Source organism: Choloepus didactylus, chromosome 1 (assembly GCF_015220235.1).
Source record: "Choloepus didactylus isolate mChoDid1 chromosome 1, mChoDid1.pri, whole genome shotgun sequence".
Lineage (NCBI taxonomy): Eukaryota > Metazoa > Chordata > Mammalia > Pilosa > Megalonychidae > Choloepus > Choloepus didactylus.
Window position 1 is genome coordinate 192,203,209 of NC_051307.1, and position 27,543 is coordinate 192,230,751.

The following is a 27,543-nucleotide window of genomic DNA, read 5'->3' on the forward strand; positions in this document are numbered from 1 at the left end:
GCATGGCTAGACAACATAAAATCAGCAAAATCCCCTAAAATTCTGTAGCCAGAGTTTTACAAATCAGTATTAAAAATTGGTATAGGGGAGCAAAAGGAATTTTATTTAAAAAAAGAAATATAAATGGATTATGAAAATAAATAGAAATGAAAATAAGATGCCATTCTTTTCTTATCAAACTGGCAAATATTTTGGTGGTGCAATGGCCACTCTCATGAAAGTCTAGGTGGGAGGGTAAGTTCTTTTCAATTCTCTGGGGAAAAATTTGTAATTATATTTCAGAAACTTTAAAACCAGTTAGCCTCTTTAACTCAATAATTTCACCACTAGGAATTTTCCTGAGGGGGAAAAATTAGAACTGCCCATAAGGAAAATATATGGAGGCTCATTGCAACATTAATTATAATAGCAAAATGAACAAATGTCCAAGAATAGGGGATTAGTTAAATAAGTTGTAGGATAGTTACGTGGCTGCAAAGTAACTTTAGGTGAAAATGCAGAATACACAATGCCTTAAAGTATTTAATATATCAATATGAAATTAATTGCTAATTACATATTATAAATAAACATATATATGCATAAATAAAAACTAAAAGGGAATAGACAAGATTTTTATAATTATTTTCCTTGATCAATTTATATTTTTATCTTTATTCTTTTCCATTCCTCTACAAATAAAATATGTAACATATAAATCCAGAAAATATGACAAATTGTAGTTTATTTAGCAGTAATTAAGCCATAAGGATTATTTGGTTGTCAGAAATCCAGTATAAAAATATTTTTTATCCTAATTTTGTAAACTTAACCAAATCCTGTAATACACAATATTTTACTTTAAGATATGGAAGCTTTTTCTGGTACATTTAACAAAAAAAGATGTTCATATCTTTTTTAGCTGAATATCTCACTGAAGAGTGACGATTATAATTGAGGGTAGAGAAAGTAACACATTTATTTATTCAAAATCAAACTTCTGGTTAAGCATGGAGAATTGAATACACAGGTTTATCTCTGATCCCTTTGAAAACCCCCTAAAATGACAGGTAAGTAATTTTAAAAAGATATAAACTCCCAAAAGACTAAGAGAACAGGAGACTGGGAAACAATTTAACTCCATTAGAAGGAACATGAATAAATAGTTTATAAAATAACCATATACAGATTCTGAATGATCTAGGCCAGCTCTATCCAATCAAAATATAATGCGAACCACACATGTAATTTTAAATTTCCCAGTACATCCATTTAAAAAAGTAAAAAGAAACAAGTGGAATTAATTTTAATAATATATCTTATTTAACCCAATATATCTAAAATGTCATCATTTCAATATGTAATCAACATAAAAATATTAATGAAGTATGTCACATTATTTTTTGTCATACTAAATATTTGAAATCCAGTATGTACATTGCTGGATTTTATTAGTAGCATTTTATTGAGGTCTTTAAATTATATATTTGTAAGACACATTTGTCTATAATTTTCCTTTTTGCTTTTAGATTTATTGGGTACCTATAATACCAAAGTATAAATGCTATAGTATCTACATAAAATGATTTGTAGGTTTTCATCTTTTGTATCCAATGTGTCACTTTAAATAATGTGGGAATCAAGTGTCGTCCAAACATTTGAAAGTGGTCAAAGGTAAAATTACATGAAACCTGGAGCCTTTTTAGTAGCTCTTTGACCATTTTCCCCCCACTTTCTTCTATGCTGATTTGTTTGGTAGAATTTTAGGAATTTCATCACTCTTCAGAAAATTTTGATGAAAAATAGTGACAGTTAAGACTGTTTGGAATACAAGCAACAGAAACCCAACTTGAGCTGGCTTAAACCAAATGGGATTTCACAGCCATGGAGCCGAGCAACTAAAACACAGGGTAGTGCAGTTCGGCTGGGTCTGTAGAACAAATAAATATGCATAGAAGCTTTGGTTCATAATAGCCCCAAACCTGAAACTACCCAAATGTCCACCCATCAGTGATGGACTAGAGAAGCAGTCGTATATCCATACGGTGGAATACTACTCAGCAATAAAAAAAGAAACATTTAATAATACACCCCAAATTAAATTCTTCATTCCACTTACCCTCCTTTCTCCTGCCTCCTGTTCCTCCCCCATTTTTGCTCAGAGCAAAAATCATTTAGCCAACCTTGTCTACTCTAGTTCTCTCACATACAGCCTAGTAGCAAAAATGTCTTTCAAAACATACCCAGCATCAAACCACTTCTCTATTCGCACCATCCTAACACAAACCATGCCATTCTTCTACTCTCTTCAAATGGCCCCTGTAACTGCACCTGCCTTTCTGCCACCCCCAACTTGGACTTGCTGAAATGTAAATGTAAGTCAGATTCACATTTCAATGACAATTTCAATTTACACTTATGTCCAATGACTGCCCAGGTCACACAGAATAACATCCTGATTTACCAGGCTGCACACCATCAGGCCCCTGCTTTCTCTGCTTCTCTCCCCATGTTCCAGACCCCCCATCTTTCATTCACCCTCTCTGGCCTTCTCAGAATTGCTCTTGGCTGGCAAAGCCTCCTCACCTGGAGATGCCCAGGAGGTTAATCCTCACCCCTGGGTGACTGGTGATTGATACATGCTTATCAAACACCGTCCTCTTGCTTCAAGGTGTGACAATGCCAGGGTGCCTGTATGCTCGGGAGCTCCCTGTGGATTAAGCCAGGCTAGATTTCACCTGAGATCTTGTTCAGTTACCTCTCCTGCCTCATCTTGTTTCCCTTCTCCTTCCCCACCTCACTTCTCCTGAGTACACTCCCGCCGTAAATCCAAATTGCTGTCTCAGACCCTGCTTCTAGGCAGCCTGAAGCAAGTCAGGGCTGCTGCAGGGGAAAGTGCAAGCATTTGGCTGAAGAGAAAGGCATCGGCAGCCAATTTCTTGTACCATTCATGTGGCAGTTGCCCATTTAAACTAAGTGTCTAATCAGGGCCTATAGGTTTTGGAAAAGCAGAACCTTAGATCTGTGATGAGCCTACTGGTTAATTAACAAAATTTGAAAAGAAATTGATGCAGCATGGGTATGGAAGTCACAGCAGCCAGGGTTTACCTTGGCATGTTGTCAAATTGGAGAGTTAATAGTTCTGGGAACCAAGCCAAAAGAGAGAATACTAAGATAAGAGGGCTGTAAATCTTAGGGTGAAAGTTATTCGTACACCCATAGAATAAGGAGTTGTTTCTTAAAGCACCTCCTTTGAGTAATTCTCATTTAAAGAGTCTTGATAACAAAGTTCCAGGGAAAAGGCCAGGTGTTCTTAAGGGGAAAGACACGTAGCACCTTCAGACCCCGTTCCCTGGGGGTGGAGGTTTAACCTCCCAGGCTCCTGGAGCCTCCAGTCCTGGGGACGTCACGTGTGTAAGCCATTAGTTGCAGCACTTACAGTAGTGGGGTGAGGAGAATGCCAGCCCTTAAGGAAGATTCCAGACACTACACATTGCCTGCATCAGAAGTTGTAACAGAGTGGGACATAAATCTAGGGGAAACACATAAGTACTCATTTTCTTGGATGTCACTAAAGTGTAAATCAAGCAGACCATTGAGGACCATTGGAGGCCCTGCCCCTGGATGGTGGATATGTATTTGTCCCTTCTTTCTTGGTTTTTCCGTGATCAGAACTGTTCCCCTTACCCTAAAATTGGGACTGTCATAAACTCTTTTGTCTTGTCACCCAAAGTATTAATGCAGGGGGGAGAGTTAAATTTCTTGGAGAATCATACTCAGAGCACTGTCCTCACTGAGGACATCTGGAGCCCCCAGTGTAACTGACCGTCCTTCCTCATTCATCTCACCACCTTGACTTTGTTAAAGACTACTCAGCTTGCTTGACAGAAATTGTAAGTAGAGATGAACTTCCTGGTGAGTCATCTATCAGCTCTCTCCTCCCTCTAGCTTAATTTTATTTGAATCCAAGTAATACACTTACGTAGATTTAAAGGTCATTTGCCATAGAGAGAAGTCTTCCAGTCTCCTTTCCGAGATGCATATGTTCTGATACCAGAGAGGGAATGAGGTCCATCACATGTCATGATCCAGAACACAGGCTTAACTCCATGGTTCAATGTCCCTCACAACTGTGTAAAGCTCTCCGGAAAGTAAATCCCTCTTCTCCTGCCAAGACGTCACTGGGCTGCATGGGGTTGAGGGTCTAGATGGTGGGTGGGTTCTACTAGCTCCATACTCAATCTATGAACGAACCCTCTTCTTTCCAGGTTCACCTCACACACCCACCCTAGAGGCAACAGGTGCCTCTGATTGCTGTGGCTCCCGTGGGTTTCATGGTGGCAGTTCTGATTCTTGTTGCCTTCCCATCTTCACCATCTGCAGCACCAGGTGTAAGCTTTGTCTGGTTTGCAAAGTCAGTTACCATTTAATCATTTTGCTTTCAGTCTTTCAAAATTCATTGAAATTTGTGTGATCTCCAGTTTGGTTTGACTAATCTCCCATTCTCTTTGTTCTTATGAATCAATGTCCTTTTTATTCTTTAATTCTCACTCTACTGGGGGTTGGTAAGGTAGTAGGTATAGATGCTTATGTTCAGCCTACTGTATTTCTGGTTCAGATTTTTAAAAATGTGTCTATTTATTGATTGGCCTTCCTCTATAGGTTCCTTGCTCATTTAGTAATAATCACCCAAAGAGTTTGAGGTGGATTACAGAGAAGATATACATTTTCTGCCTTATAAACAAAACCGAGAGAGAATGGAAGGGGCAAAGTCTGGGATGGGGAGAGGTCAACTAATTTCTACCATACTCCCATCCTGTCTAACTCAGCCAATTTTTTCTGATGCACTGGAAAGATTGCTGAGGCTGACAGTGCTCCGATCTTCCCATCCCAGGGAATCAAACTTTAATTGGTTCTTCCAAAAGCCATTACCCCATTAGAGCAGGATTTCTGCATTATAGACCTTCCTATTTTCAAAGATGAATTGTGAAAGTTTGCTTCTATTAGTTTGTGTTGTGACTAGTGGTCTCACCCTTAAAATTTACAGAGAGCTTGTTCTGGAAGAGAGATGATCTGTCACTTCTTGGTAGTCATCATTTAAAACTAAAACTAAATCATGTAAAACTAAAGCAAGCAAACAAACAAACAAGTATACACCCTGCCCTTTTGACTGTGTCCAGTGTCCAGATTACATTTTCCCTTGAAAATATGGTCCTATTTTCAACTTGGTTAATTTCTAAAATTCTGAGATTTGATTCCATGGATTACCATCAGGGGGTGCAAGAAATGTAATTTAAGGTCCCCCTAAAAGATGCCACGCAGACCTTTCCCATTTAATGGGAAAAGTGGACTTTTTCTTAGGATTTCTAAAAAGAAAATTGTCAGAATGCCCTATGTGCTGGTTTGAATATATTGTGTCCCCCACGAAAGCCATGTTCTTTAATGCAATTTTGTGGGGGCAGACTTATTAAACTTTAGATTTGGGTAGAACCTTTTGATTGAGTGTTTCCAAGGAGATGTGACCCACCCAACTGTGGGTGATACCTTTGATTAAATTATTTCCATGGAGGTGTGGACCCCGCCTATTCAGGGAGGGTCTTGATTAGTCTACTGGAGCATTTAAGAGAACGCAAGAGCTGACACAGATGATTACACTTGGAGATGCTTGGAGATGCAGACAGAAGGACATCTGGAGATGCTAAGAGATGAAGACCAAGTTGGCCCCGGAGAAGCTAAGAGAGGACCCCCAGATGCTTGGAGAGAAATGCCCTGGGAGAAAGAAGTAAAGACGCACAAATGCTGAGCGAGAGGAGCCCAGAGACATTTTGGAGAAAGCCATTTTGAAATACAACCTGGGAGCAAAGGACCAGCAGACGACAGCCCTGTGCCTTCCCAGCTGACAGAGGTGTTCCTGACACCATCTGCTGTTCTTCAGTGATGCTGTCCTCTTGTTGATGCCTTAGTATAGATGCTTTCATGGCCTTGGAACTGTAAATTTGTAACCTAATAAATTTCATTTATAAAAACCAATCAATTTCTGGTATTTTGCACCATTGGCAGAAACAGGTCACTGCCTTTCCCCCATGGTAATCTGCATTCCTTGTTTTATGTCCAACCTGATTGATTGCGATGACATCAAATTTCAGCTTCTCCTTTCTCATTTGGGCCTTTGTCTACTCTCTAAAGAGGAATTTCAGAATAATGAGCAAGCAAAACTTTTATATGGCGGTGCAAAAACATCTCATTCACTCATTCTCTTCCTTTGCTGTAAGATGCAATTACCCTAAGGAAATAGAACCACTTAGGCATTGCTGTACCTTGCTCTCCTGGTGCTATTTACCAGCCCATATGTTCTCAGGTCAAGTAAGTCTTAGCACATGGCAAATGGTCCAAGAAGCCCTCTGGGCCTAATGAGGAAGTGCTGTGCCAGGATCCCAGGCATATCCTCACCTTTGTATTAACTTTGGTGAGAAATATGGCCACCAACAACTGCTGAGCAGTATTTCTTATGAATTCTACCACTGGAAAGAAGCCGATTTGCTTTCTCAGTTCCAATGCAAAAAAAAAAAAAAACAAAAAACAAAACAGAGAGAACTAGCATTGGCCTGGCTTTAATCCTGGAATGAGCCGATGTGACCCGGTGATGGAGCCATGGTGGACATTGGGTGGGAAACCACAGCTGCAGTGAGGGAGGAAGAGCTCCCAGAAACAGGAGCATGATGGGCCTGCTGCAAAGACAAAGCAGTAGGTGTCCACTTTGCCAAGGTCATTGGCCCTTTTTATTTAAGAAATTAATTCTTGACTTGGGGTACAGAGTTATTTTTGGCATGATTGATATGAAAAAGAAATTCAGACATATTTTTGCAATTCGACAAAGACAGGCACACACTCTTAAGAATAGATACTGTTTTAAATTCACTGAGAAATCTTTGGAATCATCCCAGATAGTGCACAATAAAAAGGTAAAATGCTAACAAATATCGCCAATTTCAGCAAACTTCAAAAAATGAATCTTTTCACCTAATATAAATGAAACTTAGCACAGCTCCTGGTGAAAGCCACATTTTCCCTGACCTTATAAAAATCTTGTTTCTCCCCCCTTAAGTTCTCAACTTTGATATCTGAGAGTTGGTGGAAGCAGAATAGAAGTTCTCCTTAATTGCCCCATCTATAGAAAGGAGTGATCTCTAGAGAAACACAACTTGAAAGTATCTGAATTTAGTACCTTTATACTATCAGTGGCAAACAGGCAGATCCTGCATCTGGCCGTGGAAGGATTTTCAGTTATGAAATTGAATTTAGTCCTGCAGACTGCAAAAGCCCTAAGTTTAAGACTTCAGAAGAGGCATAAATGTATTTGTGGCCACTTTATTTGAAAGAATATGTTTCAGCTTTGTTTTTATGGTAAGAGTCATCCTTTAAATAATAATGTGAAGAGGAATTTAATAACATTTAAATTTCACAGCGTTAAATTAAAATAGTTTAATTTACATTTCCAAGGATTAGAGCTATAGTTAGATTTTATTTCTCAGAGTGTTGTATAATCCCTACTTAAAAAAATTATTGAGGTTTAACATACTTCTCTAACATACAGCTGGATGCATTTTTGCATATGCATTTATCTGTGTGACCACCACCCAGATCAAGATACAAAATATCTCCAGCACCCCAAAAGGCCTCTTTATGCCCCTATATGGTCAGCTTCTACCCTACCCATGGCCCCAGAGGTCACTACGATTCCAACTTGTATCACCTTATGAACTTCATAAAAATGGATCCATTCAGTACATGCTCTTTTTCATGTGGCTTCTTTTGCTCACTATTATTTCTCTGAGATTCACCCATGTTGTTTCATGTAGCAGTGATTCATTTGTTCTCCTTACTGTATATTATTTCACTGTATGACTCTACCACAATTTAATTATCCATCTACTGTCTTTTGGTAGACGTGCATTCACTTCTCTTAGCTCTATCTCTAGCAGCAGAATTGCTGAGTCATTGCGTAGGTGGACATTTAGCTTTACCAGATAATGCCTACTAGTTATCCAACACAATTGTACCAGTTACATTGCTGCAAAAATGAGAGTTCCAGTTGTTTCACATTCTTACCAATTCTTGATGATAGTCAGTCTTTTTGATTTTAGCCATTCTGGTAAGTACATAATGGTATCTTGTTGTAGCTTTAATTTGCATTTCCCTGACTACTACTGATGTTATGCTTCTTTTCATATTATTTTTAACTTCCTGTTTTGTAAAATGACAGTTCAATTATTTTGCCTATATTTTATTGGGTAGTTTTTATTTTTCTTATTTATTTATGGAAAGTCTTAATATATTCTGGATATAAGAATTTTGTGGGCTATAGGCATTGCAAATTTCTTCTCCAAATCTGTAGCTACCCTTTTCATTCTTTTATTGGTACTTAATGAAAGCCAATTTATCAATCTTTTATATGGTTGACATTTTTTGGTCTTATTTAAGAACTTTTTTACTTTTTAATTTGAAATAATTATATGCAGAAATTTGCATAAATAGCACAGGGAGGTCCCATGTACCCTTAATTAATTTCCTACAATAGTAACATCTTATAACACTGTAGCATATCATCAAAACCAGGAAATTGACATTGGTACTATCCACAGAGCTTATTCAGATTTCAGCAGTTTTACATGCATTCATTGCATGTGTGTATGTGTGTGTAGTTCTATGCAATTTTATCACATGTGGATTATATAACCACCACCACAATTAAGATACAGAATTTTTCCATCGCCACAAAAATCCCTGTGCTATAACTCAGTATCCAACCCTCCCTTTGCCCCAATTCCTGGCAACCACTAATTTGTGCTTCATCTCTATAAATTTTTCAATTCAAGAATGCTATATAAAGGCAATTATACAATATGTAACCTTTAAAGTTAGCTTTTTTCCATTCAACATTCAGATTGTTGTATGCATCAGAAGTTCATTCCTTTTTCTAAAAAATTGTTATTGTGATAATGTATACAACATAAAATTTACTATTTTAACCATTTTAAGTGCAAAATTTAATGGTATTAATTACATTCACAATGTTATACTACCTTCACCAGCATCGATTACCAAAACTTTCGTCACCCTAAACAGAATACATATAGAAGCTCTATACATATTAAGGAGTAACTCCCCATTTCTCCCAACCCAAACCCCTGATAACCTCTAATTTACTTTCTGCTCTATGATTTGTTTATTCTAGATATTTCATATAAGTCAAATCATTCAATATTTTTCCTTTTGTGCCTGGCTTATTTTACCTAGCATAATGTTTCTAAGGATCATACATGTTGTAGCATGTATCAAAACTGCATTCCTTTTTGATGGGTGAATAGTATTCCATTGTGTGGATATACCATATTTTGTTTATCCATTCTTCTGTTGATGGACACTTAGGTTGTTTCCATCTTTTGGCTAAATTTGTTCCTTTTTATTACTGAGTTTTATTCCATGGTTTGGTAACACAATTTAACCATTAACTTATTTAAGGACATTTGCATTGTTTCCAAATTTTTAGCTTTTACAAATAAGACTGCTGTGTACATTCATATACAGGTTTTTGAATGGACTTAAGATTTCATTTCTCCAAGATGCCCCAGAGAGGAGTATTAAATAGTGTGATTGCTGGGTCACATGGTATGTGCTTAATTTGTTCAGAAACCACCCAACTATTTCCCAGGTAACTGTATCATTTTATATTCCCACCAGCAGTAAGTATGAAAGATCCAGTTTCTCCACATCCTTGCCAGCATTTGGTATCATCACTATTTTTTATTTTAACTACCCTAATAGATATATCCTGTTATTGCATTGTGATTTTAAATTTGCATTTCCCTAATGACTAATGGTTTGAACATCTTTTCATCTACTTGTTGTCATCTGTTCTAATAGAACTTCAGGGGGGTGGGCTGGATTCGGCCCATGGGCCAGAAATTTGGCCAATCTCTGTTCTAGATTATTTATTTGTTCTTTTGCGTTTTCCATTTCATTTTTATCCTAACTCTTGCATTCTTTGTTTTGAGTATCATATTTTTTTTTACCTAATATTTCCACTTGCTTCTTTTTTTGTGATTGCTTGATCTGCATCATATTGCTGTTATGTTCTTTTATCTTAATGAAGATTTTGTTTATGCTTTATCTGTTTCAATAGCTACTTCTGGTATATGTCTATCAGTTTTGTCTTTGGAGCTGTGAAATAGCATAATGTTTAAAAGCTTTGGTGCTAGAGCCTGCTTGACTAGGTTCAAGTCCCGACTCTACCTACAAGTAAGTTAGCCCTCTAAGACTCTTGTATAACCATAGGAGAGGATGAAGATTCCCCCAGAATGACTGAGATTGGGATTTTCACCAATATAGTGAGTGGGGGGCTGGGGCCATATTTAATATGGTTTATAAAAATAGAATAATATATCTTGCATTGTATGATGTGGAGTCAATTCAAAATGACAACATTAGCCACTCACAGACACAATATAATATCCTATCTAGTATTGTTAGACTAATTAGATACAAAGCAACACATAGATTTATAAAACTATAAGATAATTGAACCCGATTGATATTTAGATAAAACTATATGCAACAACTGAAGAATACAAGTCTCAATAAATTTTAAAGAATTGAAATCATACAAAATATTTTCTTTAACCACAATGGAATTAAATTAAAAATCAATAATAAAAAAACACAAGGAAAAATCTCCAAATACTTTCAGTTTAATCAACACACTAAATATCCCACAGGTCAAAGAAGAAATCAAAAGGGAAATTACAAAATAGTTAGAACTAATGATAATTAAAACCCAACATATCAGCTAAAGATGCTTAGCTGGAAACTTATAGCTTCAAATACTTATATTAGAAAAAAAGAATTTCATAAAATTAATGATCTAAGAATCAACCTTAAAAAGCTAGAAATGAAGAGCAATTAAGCCCCAAAGAAGCAGGAGGAAATAAATAAGAAGAAGCAGAAATCAATGAAATAGAAAATTCCAGACCCAGATGGCTTCACCAGTGACTTCTATCAAAGATTTAAGGAAAAAATAATCCCAGTATTATACAAGCTCTTTCAGAAAACAGAAGAGGAGAGAACACTTCCCAACTCATTTTTTGAGGACAGCAATACCCTGATATTACCAGGCAAGGATGTTAGAATTAAAAAATAAAATTCAAGAGCTGGAGCTAATTGAGCTAAGGGAGTATGATGGCATTTTGATGTGTCAACTTTGACAGATTATGGTCCCAATCAAACACTAATCTAGGTGGTGTTATAGAGGAATTTTCAAGATTTAAAGTGTCTAATCAGGTACTTTAAATAAGGGAGATCATCCCAGATAATCTGGGTCAGCCTAATGTAGTTGGAGGACCTTAAAAACAGGGCTGAGGTCTCCCTGTTGGGGGTGCGGAGCAAAGGGCAGGGGGAGATGACAGAAGAGGGAAGGAGGAGGGGGGAGGGGAGGGAGCAGGAGAAGAGAGGGGAGGAGGGAGAGAGATTTCAGTCCTAACTGCCTGTGGATAACAGCTCTGACCTTTCACTGTTAGCCCAAGGGTTCCTTCTGCTGACTGCCTGCCCTACTGGTTCTGTTTCTCTGGTGAACCCTGACTGATGCAGGAGTGAGCACATTAGAAGTTAGAAATGTGGGAGGACCAACTCATGCTGTTCCTTTCAGTCCATGTTAATGAGTAGGGATTTTTAAGTGCAATTGGATATAAGCTGCCATATTATCCAAGGGTTTTCCCAAGAGCTTGCTCATTAATAAGCACCAACTTCTGTCCATGGAACAAAAGAAATAAAATAATATTAAAGAGAAACTAGATCCGTTTTAGCTTTGGGAACTATGTCCCAGGGAAATAACTGAAATGAAATGGAGATATATATCTGTTTTAGTTTTCCATTCCTGCATAACTAATTAACACAGACTTAGCAGGTTGAAATATAATACCCATTTATCAACTCTGTAGGTTAGAAGTCAGGCCTGGTAAGGGTGAATTCTCTGCAGGGTGAGCACTTCTGTAACATAGGTATTACAAAGCTAAAATTAAAGGTGCCACCTGGGCTGAGTTCTCCTCTCGAGGATCTGGGGGAAAATCTGCTTTCCAAATTTCTGTGGTTGTGGCAGAATTCAATTTCTCGTGGTTGTGGGAGTAAAGTCCCCGTTTCCTTGCTGGCTGTCAGCACATTCCTTGTGGGTCTCTTCATCTTCAACAGATAATTTCCTTCATGTTAAACCCCTCTCATGCCTAGAATCTTTCTGACTTCTCTATCTTTGACCTCTAGATGTAAAGAGTTCATATGATTAGGTCAGGCCCACCTGGAGACTCTTCCTTTCTTAAAGTCAACTGTACCATGTAATCTAACCTACTGAGAAAGTGAAATCCATCATATTCTCAGTCCCAAGGACAATACAGGGAAGGTTCACTAGGGAGCAGGGAATCTGGGGGCCATTTTAGAATTCTACCAGCCACAATATCTGTACATAATTTAGATAAATAGATAGTCACACGGAAGTACTTATTCTTGTACTATTTGTATGTTCAAACATGTGTCTACTGGTAATAATCAATTTCCAACTGCAGAACAGACTTTGGTTTATAGATAATGGAATGTTATCATTACTTTGAAACATGTTTCTTTATATTTCTGGGCCATCCTTGCCTGCTTGCCACCTCTAATGGAAATGTGAGTGGGAAAATACAAAATGGAATGATGCATGTGCAGTGATAACAAGAGTTGCAAAATCATGTAAAATGTTAGAATTATTATGAGGGAAGGGGGGAAGATAGAGTTTTCTATTGTAGTAGTGTTACTGAGCAAGTGGGCTCATTGCCTGATGTGCACAGAAGTTAATTGCTATGACACCAGGATTTAGAGAAAAGAAAGAGTTTATTTATTGCAAGGCAGCCTGGCAAGGAGACAGGAGATAAAAGATAAGGTTCAAATCTCCCCAAGCTGAGGGGGCCCATATTATTTGAGTTGGTCTAAGGGAGTGACTGAGGATGGAGTGAGATGACACAGGTCAGGAGGCAGGGTTAAGCAAGAACACACAGTTACAAATTATGCCTGTTCATACATCACATGTTTAAAAATGGCACCTTGACGGGATGAAGGTCATGTTTTTTAGTATTATAATTAAACATAGGTAACTGTAGGTCAAAATTTTATCCTGTTGTGCATGCTCCAGTCCCCAGATCTAGTTGAACTGGTTTTCACTAGTTTCTACAGGGGAAGAAGGATAGAGGAACCAGGCTTTCAATGAAGCAAGTCACTTATTAGTAAACATGAGTAGGTAGACCTCCAACTTGTGAGGGAAGGCTTAGGAAACAGGCTTGCTAGCAGCTGGTTTCAGCTACAAGGTGAGCAGGGACAGAGAATGAGCAAATGTCTTAAGATAAACAAATGGGCTTCTACTGTCTTTACCCTTCTGGGGTTTCTGCCCACACTAAAAAAAAATTCAAAATAATTGGACAGCAGTGGATTGAATTTGACAAACATATGCTGCCAGCTGAAGCCAGACTCCCTAATCATTTTAAGGCTGCACGTAGCTGGCTTGCAGAGGCCGGGCTGCTGCTGCGGAGATGGATTAAGGAAGAAGGCAGGGGGCAGAAGAGTTCAGCAACCTTTTAAGGGGTTAAGTGACTCATCTCTCTAGGTCTGGGCTTTGCCTTGGCGCTGGTTTCCTCTGAACTGTTCTCCTCATCTCTGAGTCACTGACTACGAGTGATGGCTGGAATAAATAACAAGTCCTTCCTTCCTGTCTAGGGCTGCTGTCCATGCCCCTATCCCTCAGGCTGTCGGGCCCACGTCAGTTGCTGACTGATCTCTGCAGCCTTTGGACAGCCCTCGTTCACACTCCGGGCATCCCACTTCAGTTTGCTAGCTTTCCAATCAAGCCTCTCTTGTTGGAGCCCTGGAGGGAAGAGGGCAGGTGGGGGAGCGGGGCTGCTGTTTGTCTACACACTTGAGAGGGTTTGGTAAATGAGTTTTTCTTCCCAATTATAAAAGCTCCGGAACAAAGGAACCATGTTTGTTTGAAGCTCGTAATTCATACATCCATCTCCTTGGTGATTTGTGTTCTAAATTTTCTCATAAACCATAGAGTCACCTAACTCCTTGGGAAGCCCCTGGTAGCTTTCAGGCAGCACAAGCTGGGTGGGAAGCCAAGGTTCCACGGCATGTGCTCCCCACAGCCCTGGCCCGGCTGCTTCTCCCACAGTTCCCTGACTCAATCCTTTAAGGCTCTTTACCCTGATTCTTAAGAAGATTTTCAAGCTTTTAAAAAATATCTCTCTTCTCTTTACATGTCAGTGAGGGCTTTGAGGAGCAAAATAAATTTTCCTGTTTTTGACATCTAGAGTACTTGGAACAAATGTGGGTGGGGGTGAGGAGGCGACCGTGATGCTGTTGGAAGGCACAGGCTTTTTGTTGTGTTTTGCTTTTTTCCCCACTCTAGAGTCCCTGCACTGACTTTGACTCAACACAACCCTGCTTCTGTTCACAAATACAGGTACTAAATTTAGGTCCACTACAATTGAGGTGTCTTACTTGAAAACATCCTGGATTTATTCTGCACAGCAAGTCTCTGAGGTACATGTAGCTTCCCTGAATCTGAGATTCCACAGTTTGGTGACTTATCCCCATTTTTTGGATAAGAAACGGGACAGTAGAACGGCCAGGATATGATTATGGAAAAAGTTCCATGAAATCAAAAGATCTCTGACCAATGAGGACAAATATTTCCTAGGAAAGATGAGAGGAAAACAAAATGCAAGGAAGGTTCAATTGTTAAATTCAGAATCTCAAAGTTTTCTTCTTTTTGTCTAAAATAAAAGTAAAATCAGAATGTGTCTTTGTTACAACAATTTGGGAAGTGGTTTGGCAGTTTCTTTAAAAGTTAAACATATACTCATATGGCCCAGCCCTTCTACTCCTGAGTATTTGCCCAAAAGAAGCCAAAGCTTATGTCCACACAAGGACTTGCACATGAATGTTCACAGCAGCTCTATTTGTAATATTCACAAATTGGATACAGCCCAAATGTCCAGCAGGTGAATGAATAAACAAATGGTGCAATTTGTATACAATGGAATGCTACACAGCAATGCAAAGGAATGTACTATTGATACACGTGAACAACACAGATGAATCAAAAATAATTATGCTGAGTGAAAGAAGCCAGACAAAAAGAGAATGCAGGCTGCATGAAACCATTTATGCAAAATACAAACTAATCCATACTGGTAGAAAGCACATCAGTGGTTACTGGAGGGATGAGTACGGGGGGAGAGTGGAATTACAAAGGGCCACAAGGAAGCTTTGGGGGTGATTATCTTGATGATTGTTTTAAGGATACCATCAAATGGTACACTTTAAATATATTCAACTCATTGTGTCAACTATACCTCAATAAGCTGCAAAAAAAAAAAAAGTAAAACAACCACATAATGATTCTTCCCTTCTGATCAAAATGAAAAGAAAAAAGGTTGTGTCTTTTGCCTAAGACATTTGAGTTAATTTAAAAGTTTGTGATGAACAATGACTTTGCACTGTTTTCAGTTAAATGTTTAGCACTGGTTGGAAAGACTGGGAGATAGGAAAAATAATTTCCACTGTTCAGGCTCTCCAAATATGCTTTATCTGATCTTGGAATAAGTTTTATATGGCCTCCTTTGCAACATTTTCCTGCAGATGATATGCTTGTAGAGTAGAGGGGAATTTCTATTCTTACTACAGGTGGATATTCTTGATTTGGTACATGAAATAAGCTCTGCCAATACTTCTATCTCTCGGAAGGAGGTGGGGAAAAGCTGGAGAAAAGCTTCTGTCCTTATCCTTTCCAAGGGAAGAGAAGTGACTTACTTAATGGACAAAATTAAGAGAAGTGGCTCACTCTCTGGCTGGTCTGCAGGGAGGCAGGCTATTTTCTTCCCTCTATACCTCCTTCTAGGTTTTAAATACTCCTGGCCTGGTATCTTTGTTGTCTGGCTTGATGGGGCTTGAGGCACACCCAGATGCCTCAACCATTTGACTGGGGAACGCTCTTCTGCAGCTGGAACTCTCTCCTATGTGGTGTTAAGGTCTAGATTTGAGTTGAGGTGGAAAAACGCCATTGAAAGCTGAGCTTGGCCTCAGGTCCAAGTCACATTCTACAATCCAGCTAATAATAAAGTGGATGCTGTGATTAAATTCCAACCTGAATTCTTTGTCTCTTTCTAAATTGGTTCAGAATCCATAAAGCAGAGAGGTGTGATTAAATAGATATGGGACCATATCATTTTGAGCTCTTATAGCATTAGTATTCTGCACAGAAGGGAACAATAGGTATGTGGCCATATCCCTATCAGAAGGAAAGTTTTTCTAGAAATTATGTAAAAGTAAAAGAAAATACAAAATGAAATTTTTGTCACATTACTAAGTTAAACAAATTTTCTCCTCTCACCAGGCATTTTGAGATGACAATTATAAAAAGTACTACACCTCAAAATCAATAAGTTCAAGAAAGAGATTAGTCAATATTTTTATCAAAAAATGCCAATGCAAGTTAATGGTGTTCTATAAAATTTTGGTATTTATAGTATCTTTTTTTGTTGTTTGGTTGCTAAATTGTCTGAGAATGATTTGGAAGGAGTTGAAGATATAGATGAAACTTTATTATGTTAATTTTTAGATGACCAAAATATTGATTAGATGAGTTTCCTGAATTCTTCATGATTTTGGTTCTCTAAAACAGAAAAACCTGAGATCTTGAAATAAAAGGGTCTTATTTAAAGTCCCCTAAGATCTTTTGAGTTTACTATGCATTTCTCCATTAATTTCTGAACTTGTAATGGCTAAGGAAGGGTTGGAGAATTTTGCAGAGCCAGACGACAGAGCTGTTGCATGCCCAGTGTTCCCTCTAGGCTTGAATCAAAGAGTATGCCCTTGTCAGGAACAAATCGGAGCCCACTGGGTACCATTTGTGAGGCTTTTTAATTTATTGCTTATTACCTAATCTTCAAGTGGCAGTAATAGTAATAGTGATAGTAGTAGTGATAGCAATAACAACTTCCTTTCTTGTGGCGCTTTCCATGTGTCAGGCACAGTCATAAGAGCTTTATGTGCATCATTTCATCCAAATCTCACATCACATCTACAGGAAAGCTGGGACAAATCTTCATTCATCAGAGGTCTTCTCCATTCCACGTGACTCTTTCTAACTTGGTTCAGAATCCATAAAGGAGGGAGGTGTGATTAAATAGATACAGGACCATATCAGGTTGAGCTTTTATTGCATTAGCATTCTACACTGAAGGGAATGATAGGTTATGTGTAGTCTTATGGTAACTCCAAGTTTCCACTCTGTGATTTGCATATTGATTGTCTTCTCTTTTTTTAACATGACTTTTAAGGATTTGGACAGTTTGGACGATGTGTTCCAGGGCAAAGGAATGAGAGAGATGGCGAAATTTAAATGGTACTCAGAGAAATTAACTGTGGTAAAAATAAGAACTGAATGCCAAGCTGAGAACTCAGGGCTTGGAGTGAAAAAGGATGGCCCCATGGAATGATGCCTCCCCCATCTTACCATCTTACCACCATTTCTTCATGTCATGATACACTCGGTTGAATGATTAAGAGCCTCAAATACACTACCCAAGCTGGGACAGCTTTTTCCACCACACACTGCTATAAAGAGAGCAGTGCTTCCTCTGTCATCTGCACTGAGTCCAGAATTGCCACAAGAGACCCCATCTCCCATCAGCTTCACTGATTTTCCTTCTCTTTCCTCCTCTTTTCCTTCTTCTCCATCATCTTCCTTTAACTATCTTTATTTTTAAACCAGCTCATCCAATGCCTATGTTAAAGAAATAGGAACTTGGGAAGTTCTCTCCAGTTGCAGTGGAGAAAGTTTCAAATTCTTGAGTTGGAAGGGAGATACTTTCAAAATGGTTTACAATGCAATAATCTATGTCTCATTTACTTTCGGCTAATGCTGGAACAGCCTTCTAGTTAAACTGTCTGTTGTATTAGTCAAAATAACCTTGAGAATCGATTGGACTGTCTCAAAAACCAATAGCATTGGGCTAACACAATCTACATGAAGAAAATGAGGATAAATGAAGTGAGTTTTCAAGCTAGAGAAAAGTTGGAGCCAGCCAAGTTTTGAATGCAGCTGTGTCTGAGTTCAGAACCAACACTATTTAACCACTATTCCATAGCATCTCCCATTTAAAGAAGAGCTTGCCATTACCAACCCTAAGTTGGTCAATGCACATAACTATTTGTTTCTTATAGATCTTCATTTTTTCATTGTAAGCATAATAGTCCTATGCAATGTCTTTGGTCCTTCTTTTCTAGGCGTGAGTCCAGGGCCAAATCACTTCTGGTCTCTCGGGTACTGTAATTATCTCAGTTGTATCTGATAATTCAAGATTCTAAGAGACTTGCATTTTTAATTTTTATTGTAACCCATGTGTTGCTGCTCCTATATCCATCTGCTATGGGCACCCAACCTCTGGTTTCATCCAAGGCCAACCTTGCAACAGAATTTATTACTTTGTATCATTCCCCATACCAAATCCTATCCACATATGTAGATTTTACTAAAGGTTTTGTAAGAGAGGCAGACGAGGTAGTTTATGTTAAACAGATAGCATTTCAATAAAAAATTCCTGTATATCTTCCAAGTCTCTCTGCTTGGACTCATAGCTACCCCTCTCAAGCCATCTGCCTTCCAGGGTTCATAAGTGTAGCAATTTAGCTCTTTCCCTGTCCCCATATCTAAGTTTACATACCTCCACCCACTGATAGTATCTTTGAGTGGATCAAAGCTCACTGTTTCTGAAAATAAAGATTTTGTTTCACTTGAGCAAATAAAAGATTCTTCATTTATGAATATCCACTTGTTTTAGAAGACAGTGGGTTATTGTAAATAATTAATGTGGAAGGCAGGGAGATCAGGGTCAGTTAATTCAGGAGGACAAGGGAGATGGTTAAACTTCTCAGGCAGCCACTCCCAAAATCTTCAGCATGAACAAGCCTTTTGTTCTCATGGAGACATCTGTTTCTGGAGAGGCTATCTCGCCTGCAACAGGAAGAGGTTAGAGAAGATCCTTCACAGGTCATTTGTCTGCATGAAGCCACTGCAGGGACCACTGGGGCTGGAATTCATGTGTCCGATCCCAGAGACCTGGTGGGAAAGTGAGTCCTCCTCAGAAGAGGCATCACACTATCGCAAGCTTAGGTGGAAAGACCAGACTTGTATTTGCTTTCAAAATACTTTCTAAGCAGTTAGACATATTGTCTAGCAAGGACTTAAGAAATAGGGCAGAAAGCTGATAATGTGCACCAGGACAAAAGAACCCTGTCCATGAAGGCAGATTTTCCAGAATCTTCTTCTCTTTGTCTATATTTCCTCCTGCCATAGCTGATTTGACCCTCTTAGGTGCTTTGCACAAAAGTATGGAGAGCACAGTAAGCTTCCTAACATCCTGCTGTCCCTGCTGTCTCTTCTGGTCTCCCAGTACCTCATTTTCCCCTTTAGTCTTAGTGAATTACAGAAAAGGCTCAGGTTTGTGAGTGTGATGAATCAATATTTGTATTTGTAATAGAGAAGCAACTGCAATGGAAGAATATTGTCTTCCACCCATTCCATGTCCATACATTGACCATTTCTGCTAGCTACTGAAGACAATTGAGTATTAGCTCTCCTCCCGCTGACCCAGAAGAAGAAACTAAGAATTTGCATTTCTCACAAATTTCTGCAGGTAATTTTTATGCAAGCTAAAATTTGACAAGCACTCTAATATGGCGGAAGGTTATGAATGGAAGCTAACATAAGAGAATGAATTGAGAATGGTGGTATTTGAGGGCTAAGGCTTGGCAGGCTAGGAGGCCACTTTGGAATTGAGACAGTTCATGAGGCAACTTTTGATGTCTCCTCCTCCTCTAGCCCTGCCCTGCCTCTTGTCCCTTCTCCTCAGCCTTAGTTCTGGAGTGACATACTCTTGGATAGTTGCAAAACAGGTGTCTTCCTGTCCCACTGTTTCCCTCTTTCCCCCAGGCACAGAGCTGCTGAGTAAGCTGGTTCATAGCTCCTTGAGAGGAGCAGTGATAACACATTTGCATTATTATCTGTCCATTTGTTTCCAGACACAGTCTGGTTGGCTGCATTTAAGTAGATGCTGCACACTGGTGGCCTCCTAATTATCTCCCACATCTGTGCATGATCTTTGCAGTTGCTCCAGAGTCTCAGAGGGCCTCCACCAGCCCTTGCAGGTCCCTGCCCATCTGTCTGCCTCTCCATCCTCATTCTGGACAGTGTGACTCAGCTGCAGACACAGCACAGAGGTCAAGCCTCAGTGGGCCTTTTGATTTCATTTACCTGTTCCATAATCATAGCAAGAAATTGGAAATGGTGCCTTGGAGAGGGTGCTTTTGCCTGGCATTTTGGAGGCTCACTGAGACACCCTCAAATCCTGAGACCTTTTCTCTGGGAAGAAGAGAGAGAGAACAAAGATGGCCAACAACCTCCCCAGAACTAGAATCTGAGTCAGAACTTTAAGCTGGGATCAAAGTCAAAGCCCTGAGAGCTCAGACCAGGCTGTACAGCTGAGGGGAAAGAGGACTTTAATGTTTGTTCCAAGGCTTTCTCTTGTCTCAACTTCTTTTCAATTCCTTTCAAAGCTGAAACAGATAATGTTTTCAACATGAGATAGACTCTGCAGAGATAGTCCTTTGGAGCACATTGTGCACTAAGTGGCATCCTACTAGGGCCTTTCTCCCCACAGGGGAGGAGATAAGCACGCGATGACCCTTTATGGGACAGTGACATGCACTGGGGTCACAATCATTCCCACGATCATAGACCCAATGAGAAGCTTCTGTGATCCCTGATATTGGTATTTATGAAAGATTGATGGGCATAGGAAGAAGGGAAGGGAGAAAACAACCCAGGGGGCTTAGTCTCTCAGTAACCAGTGGAATGAGAAATTTTAGGAAGTCAACAGAGTGGGGCTGTTGTCAAATAATGCTTCTCTCTCTTAAATTGTGTTCCCTAGACCTGAGCCTGAGACAGATTCAAGTTCATGGGATTGAGGGAGTGCTTTTCAGGAATAAACTTGTAAGCAAGGGAGGGAAGCAGGGCAGCAAAGTGGAAAGAGCTGAGGAAGGATATGGTCTCAGATGGTGTAGCTTGGTGTGATCCATGGCAAAGAATACCCCTCAGGCCTGACTTCTCTCCTTGCTGAATCCCCCACTTATACTTCAACACCTAATTCAGTGAGGTCCCACAAGCGTTGGATGCTGGATATAGACTAGGTGCTGGGGATGTAATGTGTCCCTGTCCTTGAGGAGCTCATAGTGGTCCATGTGTCTAGGCAAGCAAATATCTGTAATATCACATATTTCACTATCACAGGACTGTTTCGATATCTTATGCAGTGAAGGGAGTTAATTCTAGTCAGTCAGCCTCCCACTCTTGGGCATACCAATTTACACATTTCAAACCTAGTTTTCTAATAGTTCTGAAGTAACATTCTCCACAAAATCTGTTCAATGGTATAATGATGAGCTGTTACTCCTATAAACATAGCTGCAAACTTTGTTTCCCTTTTCAAAATTCATGTATATTTTCAGAAGAGTTTCTTTTCTTTTGATATTTCTAACATGGTTAACATATTGAGGTGTTTGCCTTTCTAACTAAAGGTTAACTTCACCTCAGTTAGGATGATAAAATCTATGTGTGTGCTGTGTTTCATAATATGCAGATAAAGTTAGTTTTACTTTAAAATGCAGATAATTTTATTTTAAAATTAAAATTGAAAGCTTTAAATAATGTCACCTCACTATTTTAAGCATACATGTGAACATGTATGAACAAAGAAAGCTTATGGATAGTAAAAATGAAAGGATGGGTAGCTCAAAACTTGGAGTCCTCAAACAGTCATTAAAGAGTTGTCCTCTACATTTTGTGCTTAACCTGCCAGAGAAGAGAGGCTCCTTATTACCCCAGAAAACTCCCTTGAGAGGTGGATAACTTTTTGTGTCTTTATCCTGATTTTTGTCATGCTCTTGAACTATTTTATAAACAAGCAAACAACAAGAGTTCCTCACTTCTAAAAAGAGTTAAACTCCTTATAATTAATAGATTACCTTCTGCTATGTTTATTTTGAAATAAAACGTAAGGCTAATAAGGGGTCCATGAAACAAGCACTTTATATTCTCAGACCCCTATGCTCCTACCATAAACAAGCGACAAGTCTCTTCTGACAATTTATTTTTTTAAGTAGTTTTATTAAGATATATTCACGTACAGAACAATCTGTCCAAAGTGTACAACCGATGGCTTTTAGTATGCTCACAAAATTATGCATTCATCACCACAATCAACTTTAGAACAAGTTCACTACTCCAAAAAGAAAAACCCCATTCCTTTAGCAGTCACCTCTAAATCCCACTATTCTTCCCCTGTCCTACAGAACCACTAATCTAATTCTATTTCTATAAATTTATATTTACATTTTATACAAACAAATCATACAATACAATAGGTAGTACTTTGTGTCTGATTTCTTTCACTTAGTATACTTTTTTTTTTAGTTATTGTAATTTTTTTTAAATTAGAGAAGTTGTAGGTTTACAGAAAAGTCTTGGAAAAAAACAGTGTTTCCATAAACCCCCTATTTTTGACACTTTGCCTTAGTGTGGTACCTTTGCTACAATTGATGAAGGAATACTAAAATATTACTGTTAACTATAGTCCAAAGTTTACATTAGGTGTATGTTTTCCATATCCCACCCTATTAGTAACACCTTGTAATAGTGTTGTATATTTGTTATAATTCATGAAAGAACATTCTTATATTTGTATGATTTTCCTTCATCTCCTTGAATTGATTTAGGAGATTTGTTTGAACATCAATTGATAAGTTGTTTCAAATTCTGTGTCTCCTCCAAAGTTTTAATTTGTTCCTTTGGCTGATGTCCCTGTTTTTTAATATGGGTTGTACTTTTTTTACTGATGTCTAGGCATCTGATTATCCTGATGAGCTTACTCGGAAGGTCAGTTTCTCTCTTGCCTAGAGTTTTATTGTTGCTTGGCTTTGTGTTAAGGCTCTTTTTTGACACCTGGTTCAACTTACTCTAGACCTTTAGAATTGCCTGTGTTTAATTGATTAGACTTTTCCAGCTCTTCTTCATTTGATTCTTGTCCTGGATATGCAGTATAATTTTTAAGATTGCACTATTTTGCGATTGTTTCACCCCCAAGAGAAAGCTTCCTTCCCTCTGTTCCTTCTCCAGGAATCTTGATCTGTTCTGTTTCTTATTCTTTTGTCTCCATAGTTTTTGCTGTAATTGTTATTGTTTGTTTGTAACACTCCTTTCATCACATCTAGCTGCTTTTGTCTGGAAGGTAAATTCTGGCAGGAGAATAACCCTGGAGAGGACTTTCTCAGGTTAGAATTTCCAAGCCAAAACAGGGCCAGGCACCTACAGAGGGGGCTCAGACAGTCTCCCAAGAGCCCTAGGGAGAGGGTCAGGAAGGATGCCAGAAGCCTTCTGATTTCCTGAAGCTGTGCTTTCCTGGCCTTTCCAGCAGATGGTGCTCATCAGCAAACTGTTCCCCACAGCCCTAAGGAGGCCCTGTACCTTCAAGTCTCCACTGCCTATGCCCCTTTTGGGGGCAGGGTTGAAACAATGGCTGCCCTCTCTGTTTGGGGTGGGCTGAAACAGCAGCTCAGAACCAGGACCTAGCAATCCAAATTCTCCAATCAAAAGCCATGATCAGTGCTCAGCGGTGCACCCTCTCGCTTCCCCACACTGTTCTTGGGGTGAGGACTTAGACATCCCTCTCCATCTGCAGCAGTCAGCCAGGGACTGGACCTGAGGTGACCGTCTTGAGACTGGGGAATGGGCATTGGCAGCCACTACAGAGCGAGCTACTCAGTTCTTTACCTCACTTTCAGCCTCCTCCCACTCTTCCCTGGATGCTGCACCGTGCTCCCCTGGCCTCTGGAGCCCCAGAACAGATCTTTCAGACAGTTCCTGCCCATTCACTAGATGTTTTGGAGGAGGAGTGAATCCTGGAATTTCCCTACTCTGCTATCTTCCCTCCCTCCCCACCCCCAACAACTTATTTTGAATGTTACACCTACTTTACAGGATGAACCGGAAGAATTTTTCTTGCTCTCATTTGGCATAATTTGTTCTTACCTTCAAGGTAAGACCCTATCCATTTTTTAATCCCATTAAAGCATGCTGTTCTCCTCCATTCTTTATCTTGTTTGTCACCATAGCATATTATTCAGAGTCATTTTGTTTTGCCATCAATAGGTGGTCTCTACACTCCCCTCACCTTACCTGGAAGCCCATTGTAAGTTACGGAGCAGAAACTGAGTCTTCTGCAAGTACCAACAAAGAAGTCTCAGAGCTTTGGTTGGAGGGACTGCACCTGACACTCTGTTGGTACTGCAAGGAATGTACTCATGGCTGCAGGTTGCCCAGAGAAGCTAACCTTGCCATTGTGAGCTGAGATGTGTCAGTCTATACCAGGGCTGTAGTCAGGACTTCCAGAAGTAAGACAACTTTATAAAAGTAGACAGCTGACCCAAGGTGTGACAAAACAAGAATTGATGATACTGATGGAATGAAACACATGAGGGAAATATTGCCGTATTTATTTTATCAGACCGTTGGCATTATCTTTAATGCTTTTTTTTTTTTTTTTGATGTGCATATGAGGAAGCCCTTTTGTATTATTACAATATCTCTAAGACCTTGATTTAACTGACTGTCCTTTTGCAAACTGGAATGAAACACTCTTTGAATAGTGTCTTATTCCATTTGACCCCTCGGAATTCATGAAAAACATTCTATGGGGGTTCTGAATCTAGGTAACAAGCTAGTGAATCATCAGAGAAATGTAAGGAAAATGATAACACCAGCAACTGGAATGTAGGTGAATGTTTTTATGATGAGTTATGCTTAGTCATGATACTAATACCTACATTATAATATTCTTGTGAGGATTAAAGCTATAATCTATGAAACGGGTTTACTACAGTTCCTGACTTGAAGCAATTGCTCAATAAATGTATTTGCAATGTTATTGCTATTAATATAATTGCAGGTGATCCTCACAGTAGCTCTGTGAGGTAGGAATGTACAAATGCAAGACAACCAATGGACTTGAGTAGGAAGAAGGAACTACTTCTTTCATAAACCTGCATAACTGCTGGTCCTCTCTCAGTTGTGTGTTTACAATGTGAATGGTGCGTCTACCTTTAGGCAGGACACAGCATGCACAGCCATACAAGGTGGTCATGGCTGAGAAGGTGATATTTGAGTATCTGAAGGTGGTGAGGTAGCGAGCCTTGCGGATTCTTCAAAGAGGATTTCAGGCAGAGGGACAGCATGAGCACGGGCCTCAGGAAGGAACAGGCCTGGCATGTTTGAAGAATAGCCAGGAGGCCTGGATGGTAAAGGGAACTTGAGGGAGAGGAAGAGAAGATGAAGATGACTTCAGGTAGTGTCCTGATCATATACGCTTCATAGGTCCTTGTGGGGTCCTTTAGGTTTTACAAACCCAAGTGAGATAGAAGCCATTAGGTTTTGAGCAGAGGCAGGACATTACACTAAAAGGCCCTCTCATGCTATTGTGTTAAAGGGTAAATTTGGAGGCAGAGAGATCAGTTAGGAAGCCATTGCTATAATCCAAAAAACAATCTAGATATTGTAGGTACTGGGATACCATAGTGAATAAAACTAAGCTTAGGCTCTTGTGTTGCTTACATTCTAGTTTGGAGAGATGCACAATAAAAGAAAGAAGCAGTTCACTATGCAATATGGCAGGTGGTCACAACTTGTATGAAGGTTAATGGGTAGAGAGTGATGGGAAGAACTTAGCCTCTAGGTAAAATGGAATTGCTTGCAGCAGATCCATGCTTCTACTGATAACTACTAAAACAGCCAGAAACAAACAAACAGAAAATCTTTTTGAAGATTTCTGAATGCAATCAGGATTGGAAGCAAAATCTTGAAGGCAAGGGAGCCACAGAGAGATATATTCTACACCTTTTCACCTTGGCCATTGGCCAAATTGTTGGGCAAGGCGTCTTATTAAAACATAAATTGAATCATGTCATTCCTTTGGTCAGCACCTTCCCATAGCTACTCTTCTAATTAAGCGTAAAGCCAATGTCTTTTCTGTGGCCCATGGACCCTACACAACTGACCCTCTGCTAACTCTGACTGTTTCCTACCTTTCTTCCCCCTTGCTCACTCTGCCTCAGCCATTCTGATCTCTTCACTGCTCTACAAACACAGGCTTGCCTCAGGGCCTTTGTGCTTGCTGTGCTCTCTACCTAGAATGCCCTTCCTCAAGCTATTATCCTGGCTCTTTCTCTGTCCTTCAGATCTTTACTCAATGGTGTCTTTCCAATGAGTCCTTCCCTGACACACTATTTAAAATTATAACATCACACTAAGAATTCCTTACCCCCCTTCCCTGCTCTATTTTTTTCCCCATAGCGTTCATCACCATAGAGCTTACTTCATGCTTCTTGTTTTGATAACTTTCTTTTTCCTTTCCCCAGAATGCAAACTATAGAGGGAATTTATTTTCCTGTTTTGGTTTTATTGCCTAGAATGGGATTATCATAGGCACTTGATAAATATTTGTTGTATGAATGAATGAATGGCTCACATCCCACCAACATGGATAAATTTCAGCCAAATAGAGTTACATTTATTCCAAATTGAATGAATCACAGAACCTGACACAAACTCACCTTAGGAAGTGCAGTTTTATAGGAAATAAAGAGATTCTGGCAAACCCCTTATATTCCCCTACTTTTTTAGTGAATAGCTGAAGTCATGAATGAACTGTAGGAAAGTCAACAATACCTTTCCCTGCCATTGATCAACCATAAAGAGGCCAGAAGGAAAAATATGTGGTCAGGCTATTTATCTGACCTGGTTTCCAAACAGCAGCTTGACCTCATTCCCGTGTGAACAGAAGGCTCCTACCATGAGTGAGATAGTCCAGTGGGAAGAAGCCTCAGTGAACCAATCTACCAGGAGACATTTGTACATCTGCAGACGAACTGAAAGAGGTACTGAAAATGTAAACTTCTATTCAATCTCATCAAAGAGCCCATTAACCTTTTTTATTTCTTCAGGGAAGGGAAGGTAGGAGGAGATTGTTTTGGTGGAGCTAAGGAGGTAGTTGTGTCTGATTAAAAACAAAATCCTATTCAGGGAAATTCACTGGAAAAGAGGCAGAAAATGGTAAGGGGCCTAGAGCAGCAAGAGTTTAGGTCTCAATTCATTAGGAAGATAATGTGGGGGTAAAAAACTGCCTTTCTCCTTTCCCTGCATGCCAGAGAACTCAGCAATCAAAATGACCTCTCTACAAAGATGGACTTGGGAATCTACTGTCAGATAAACTGCACAAATTCGTAAAGAAGTCAAATGCAGTTTTTTTTTAAAAAATTTATTGTAATAATAAATATACAACTCAGATTTTCCCATTTTAACCACATTCAAGTGTACAA